Below are 5,769 nucleotides of genomic sequence, written 5' to 3'. Positions count from 1 at the left end.
AAAAAGCTAGAGAGAGTCCTAAGAGCCTGTATTGTCAGATACTGATATGTTTATTCTAAAAATGCAGAGATTATTTATTTCTGTTTGCCATGCAGCTTTCCAAATACCGTCATTTCCCAAAAATTATATCTAAATTCTCTGACAGGGAAGGACTAGCAACTTTTATCATCCTGGGCCAAAATTAAATTTGCTCTTTCATGGAAAAAAAAAATCTTTTGTGTAGAGAAGTAATCATGAGTATATATTAAGAAATTCTTAGCAGAGGCTGGGATTCGCATAACAAAATCAAGTATAATTTGTCACTCAAAGACATGTGTTAATCACACCTTTATTCTCTCATTTGGTTCTTTGGAAAGTTGTTTAAATTGGCACCATTTCCTTTTTGGTTGTCAAACTTTTTCTGTACATATTTTCATAAGATAAAACCAAATCATGATTATTGAATTTTGTGATGTATGTTTCAAGTCATATAGTAGAAAATTAGGTTAGACTGTTTGGATCCTTATTATTCAATGGTTTGTTTTGGGGTTTTGTTTTCAGGATTTTTTCTTTGGGGGTGTCACTTTAAACAAGATGCCAATTCTTGTCTGAACCATTGGCAATAAAAGAAAACTGTTAGAAGTGGAAAGCTCTTGCAAAATTAGCATATCATGACTAATTTTTTTTTAAATGATATCATAAGGTTTCCTGGTTGAGTAGGTGTCCTTTAAGGGCTCTCCATTAGAAATGATGGGGTTATTGAGCCAGGCTCTAGGAAGTGGCACATTTCTACATTTCAAAGAGATAGGAGAAGAAAAAAACAAAAAAATGTTAGAAGAGAAGATAGTTTACCTTATGAGCAGATCCTTTTTTTCTGCTGCATTGCAGAGGTGTGGGAATGAGGGAGGGAGGAGCAAATTGGCCAGGGTGTCCAGCTAAGCCTGGACAGCTGTGGATAAGTAGCCCTCACCACTGATTCCCTTCCCAGGGCTCTGGTGCTCACTTTGGGCTTTGTCTTCCTACCATACATACACACACACACACACACACACACACACACACACACATACACACACACATGCTGAGTCATTCATGGGATCAAGAAAATGAAAAGTAACATAAAAGTAGTCACCCCACAAGTCAGATTTCAGTGTAGTAAGTACAGACTCCATCTAATTTTCCTTCTCTGTACTTGAGAGCCCAGAGCATGATCAGTACATCACTTCTACTCCGTCACTATCAATCTAGTATCTTTATACCACCATTTGATGAATGTTTACTGGATTAATTAACTGTTATAAGCATAACACCTATTTAGTGATATGAAGAAGTGCAATCATGAGAGATCCTGTTTGAAAGATTATATTTTTGTTCCCAAATATATAATCTATATAGAAGGATAATGCAGTGACTATTAAATTGAGATAATATTTTTTTCTTTTCTAAAAAAACACTATGACTTTCAAACACTGAATAATATTTTTAAAAAGTCCATGAGAGACTATGGACTCTGAAAAACAGTCTGAGGGGTTTGAAGTGGCGGGGGGGTGGGAGGTTGGAGTACCAGGTGGTGGGTATTATAGAGGGCACGGCTTGCATGGAGCACTGAGTGTGGTGAAAAAATAATGAATAATGTTTTTCTGAAAATAAATAAATTGGGAAAAAAAAAAAAAAGTCCATGAACCTGGGGCTCCTGCATGGCTCAGTTGCTTAAGCATCTAGATGCCTTCGGTTCAGGTCATGATCTCTGGGTCCCCAGCTTGAGTCCACTGGGCTCCCTGCTCAGCAGGGGTCTGCCTCTTCCTCTGCTCCGCCCCCACTCACTCCCTCTCTCTCTCAAATAAATCTTAAAAATAAATAAATAAATTAAAAGTCCATGAACCCATCTTGCCGCTAAAATTATATTTGTCGCTTTAGAAACATAATTCTACTAAACATTAAAAACTGATATATCTACACTGAGATAAAGATATACATAGATCTGTGTCATTCATTTTAACTGGCGAATACATACAACACATTCTTTTTCATTCCCCTACTGGATGATTTCCACTGAATAAGGTCTTTATTTCCAGAAAACTTTTGCTGCCATGTGATCCTTGAACTCATGGAGCCAGTACTATCCACTGATCAGGAAGAAAGACAGTGCTGCCTAGAGGGGAAAAAGGATTAACTGCCCGGACTTAACCTTCCAAACAGATTTTTAAAAGCACTTGTCAGAAATAATAGTCTGGAGGGCAATGCACTCATTTGCAAGACCAGATTCTATTACAAAAAGAAAATATTTAGGTTCAAAAATGCAAAAACAATTAGAGAACTGAGAAGGAAAAAGAGGAAGACTCCTGGACTGTAGGGAAGGCTGGGACAGGAGTTCAGAAAAGAGAACCAGAGTTATATCCTTTTACAATAAACTGGTGATCTAGTAAGTAAACTATTTCTCTGAATTCTGTGAGCCATTCTAGCAAAGTAATGAAACCCAGGAAAGGAGGGGTTTGTAGGAACCTCTGATTTCTTTTTGGTTGATCAGAAAGTACAGGTAACAATCTGGACTTGCTACTGGCATCTGAAACCTATGGTGAGAGTTGTTGGAACCGCCAATATAGCTGATTGGTCAGGAGTCCAGCCTGTTAACTAGTGTCTGAAGTGTCTTTGGGGGTCAGTCTGGTAGTACTGAACTGTTAACCTAAGAGACCTAATATGAGTAGACAATGTCAGAAGTGAGTTGAATTGTAGGACACCCACCTGGTGTCCAAGAATTGTTTTGGTGTTGTCAAGGGACCAATCCCAATCCTCACTGGAATTGGTTCCAGAACACCCCCAAAGATTTGGTAGGATGTAATCTCAGAGCCTATGAGTGAGAGAAAGAATACATGAAGGAGGGAAGGAAGGAACTCCTGAAATGGCCTCAAGGCCCCCCATTGGCTGTGGCTTCACAGTAAGATACTTTCTAAAAAAAGGACATCTCTGGACAAACTCCACAGAGAAACTCTACTTTAGAGAAGGTTTTCAAAGTGAAGAAAAAGATCACTTTTAGCAGCATGGCTCCTTAGAATGTTCTGTTTTCTCCATAGGAAGGTCGTTACCCCCAATACCAAAGTGTATCATTCTGCCACTTTGGTGGCTTATTGTAAAGCTGGATCTCACAACCAGAATGTACTATTCTGTCTGAGTCCAGAAGGGGCAATCTGTAAGAGCTCTGACTTAGCAGGCAGTGGCAGCTAAGCTGGGCAAATATGCCCAGACTCCAGAGGCCCTGGCTGTAACTGGGGATAAGCAAACTGCTCAGTGCTCAAAGGCAGGAGAGGCCAAGAGAACCCAAAAAGTCACTGAGGAGGCTCCCCCTGCCTCCTTAGAAAACCGAGAGCAACTATGCACTTGGACACATGCCATGATGAGTCGGCCACTGGACAACAGACACAATGCTAACATCATCCCATCTTAGTTCATACACTTTCAGAAAGCCACAGAGGAGATTAAAAAATTTCCTGGGCCCTCTCCTGGTGTCGAAATTGAGATTTCCTAATGTGTGATTATTGAGAATCAATATTGAGCAATGGCAACTCTTAACTATTGGCCTCTTATATGCAAACTGTTTAAAAGGTGTATCACTAACAAGAAGGTAGTATTCAAGGCCAAGCAATATTCCTAATTAGAGAAATAGAGAAGGCTGTGTTTTTAACTCCTTCATGTGCAATAAGCAGAGATTCCAGTGACTCAAGATGGCAATAGCCAGAAAGCACCTGTCACCAAGACGCACAGGTTAATGAAAGCCTTTTAATTCTTTACTCATTTCCTACAGCCAACTTTCTGTTGTTGCTGCTGTTAATCACCTGAAGATTTTCTATATAAAAAAAGAAGAGGGGCACCTGGGTGGCTCAGTGGATTAAGTCTCCGCCTTTAGCTCAGGTCATGATCTCAGGATCTGGGGATCAATCCCCGTGTTGGGCTCTCAGCGGGGTGCCTGCTTCCCGCTCTATCTCTGCCTGCCTCTCTGCCTACTTGTGATCTCTCTCTCTGTCAAATATATAAAGTTTTTGAAAAAAAGAAGAAGAAGAAGAAGAAGAAGAGATTATACAAAACAAACAGGGTATAATGAAGCCTAACCAATCAATAGAATTGGACTACCTCAACCCCATGGCAGATTCTGAGCAAATAAGCAATGTAATAATAAATAATATTTTTTTAAAATAATAAGCACATTGAAATTAATTTACTATTGCTGGAAGTGTCCCAGCTGCTTTTCACAATGAAGGCAGATGTGTGGGGGAAAAAAAAATGTTTTTCCATTTACCAAAGAACATGAACCTCTCCCTATAAGATTACCAATTTTTTTAGTCTTCTGTAGGTCTTGGTTCAACTGTATGTAATCTTAGGTCGAAATGTTATCTTTCTCTTACTGATTTATAGTAATCTCTTCTCTAGTAAAACCTACATAAACCCATACACACACACACACACACACAGAAACACCTGGATAGCTAAGTCCTAAATACCTAGCTCAGAAAAGAAGAGGGGAAAAAAGAGTCTGTCTGGGTCGTGCTAAACCTACTTCACGCCCTGCGCACCCCAGCAGATGCTGAAACAAAATTCACAGGGACTGGAGAAGACTAGTATTGGGGGAGTTAATGACACAGGAATAAAACATCCCTTAAGTGATGGAAACTATGTGGAAATCTTGTTATTTTCCAAAACCAATGTAATTATCCCTTTTATTAAAGTGAAGTGGCAAACAGAGCTATGCTCACAGATATTTTTTTTTCCTCTACAAGTGTGTTTGTGTTTTTTTTCCCTCCACAAAAATAATGCTGTTCATTAGAGTATTAAAGCAATGTCTTGTGCGCTCAGGAGTCATTTTTATCAAGTGGGAAAAAAAAGGGGGGGGATTAAATGATAAAGAAAGCCAGTAAGGGAACCAGGACCAGGGTGAATGAGGGGCAGAAAACATATCTTGTCTGTTCACTTCCTCCATGAAGCTATGAAAATTTTCCCTCATATCCTTCATCTCTACAGATAGAAATAACTGCTCTATAATTCTTCTCTTCATAGGATCTTTTAAAATTAACATATAATGTATTATTTGTTTCTGGGGTAAAGGTCTGTGATTCATCAGTCTTACACAATTCACAGCATTCATCATAGCACATAACCTCCCTGATGTCCATCACCCAGCCACCCTATCCCCCCTGCCCCCAGCAACCCTTAGTTTGTTTCCTGAGATTAAGAGTCTCTTATGGTTTTTACATAGGCTTTTATTCATTGTTTCCTCCCATCTTATCTACATTCCACAAGCTCCTGGGAGCACAGAACAAGCCTTAATTCCACAGACACCCCTGACCCCTGGTATCATACCAAGTACAGGGGAGGTGTTTCATGTTGTTGAATAAATTAACGAAAAGTATATATAAAAACAGACATCTAAAAATAATTTTAATACTCATCATTAATAATACTTAATAAAATCGACAGCATTCCTAAAATTAGAGCACCCATGATAAGAAATGATAAATACAGATTTAAGAGAAAGACTGAAAATATTTCTGTTAACTTATGTGATATAAATCCTTGGCCTGTATTTCAATGAGACGAGTGTTGCCGTACTCAACACTGTAATAATGTGGTTTTTGTGTTTGCTAGCCATCAATCAGACAGATATTATTGTTTGTATTTATATGAGATTCGAAAAGGGGGAGGAAGAGATTTCGAAGTATCTAAAGCCAAGACAGTGTGAGAAGGGCAAGGGTGAGATTAAATTCAACAAGATAGAAGTTCACTTGCGGGCAGCAGGATTTA

This window comes from Neovison vison, chromosome 1 (genome assembly GCF_020171115.1).
Source record: "Neovison vison isolate M4711 chromosome 1, ASM_NN_V1, whole genome shotgun sequence".
NCBI lineage: Eukaryota > Metazoa > Chordata > Mammalia > Carnivora > Mustelidae > Neogale > Neogale vison.
This window is presented reverse-complemented; position numbering follows the sequence as displayed.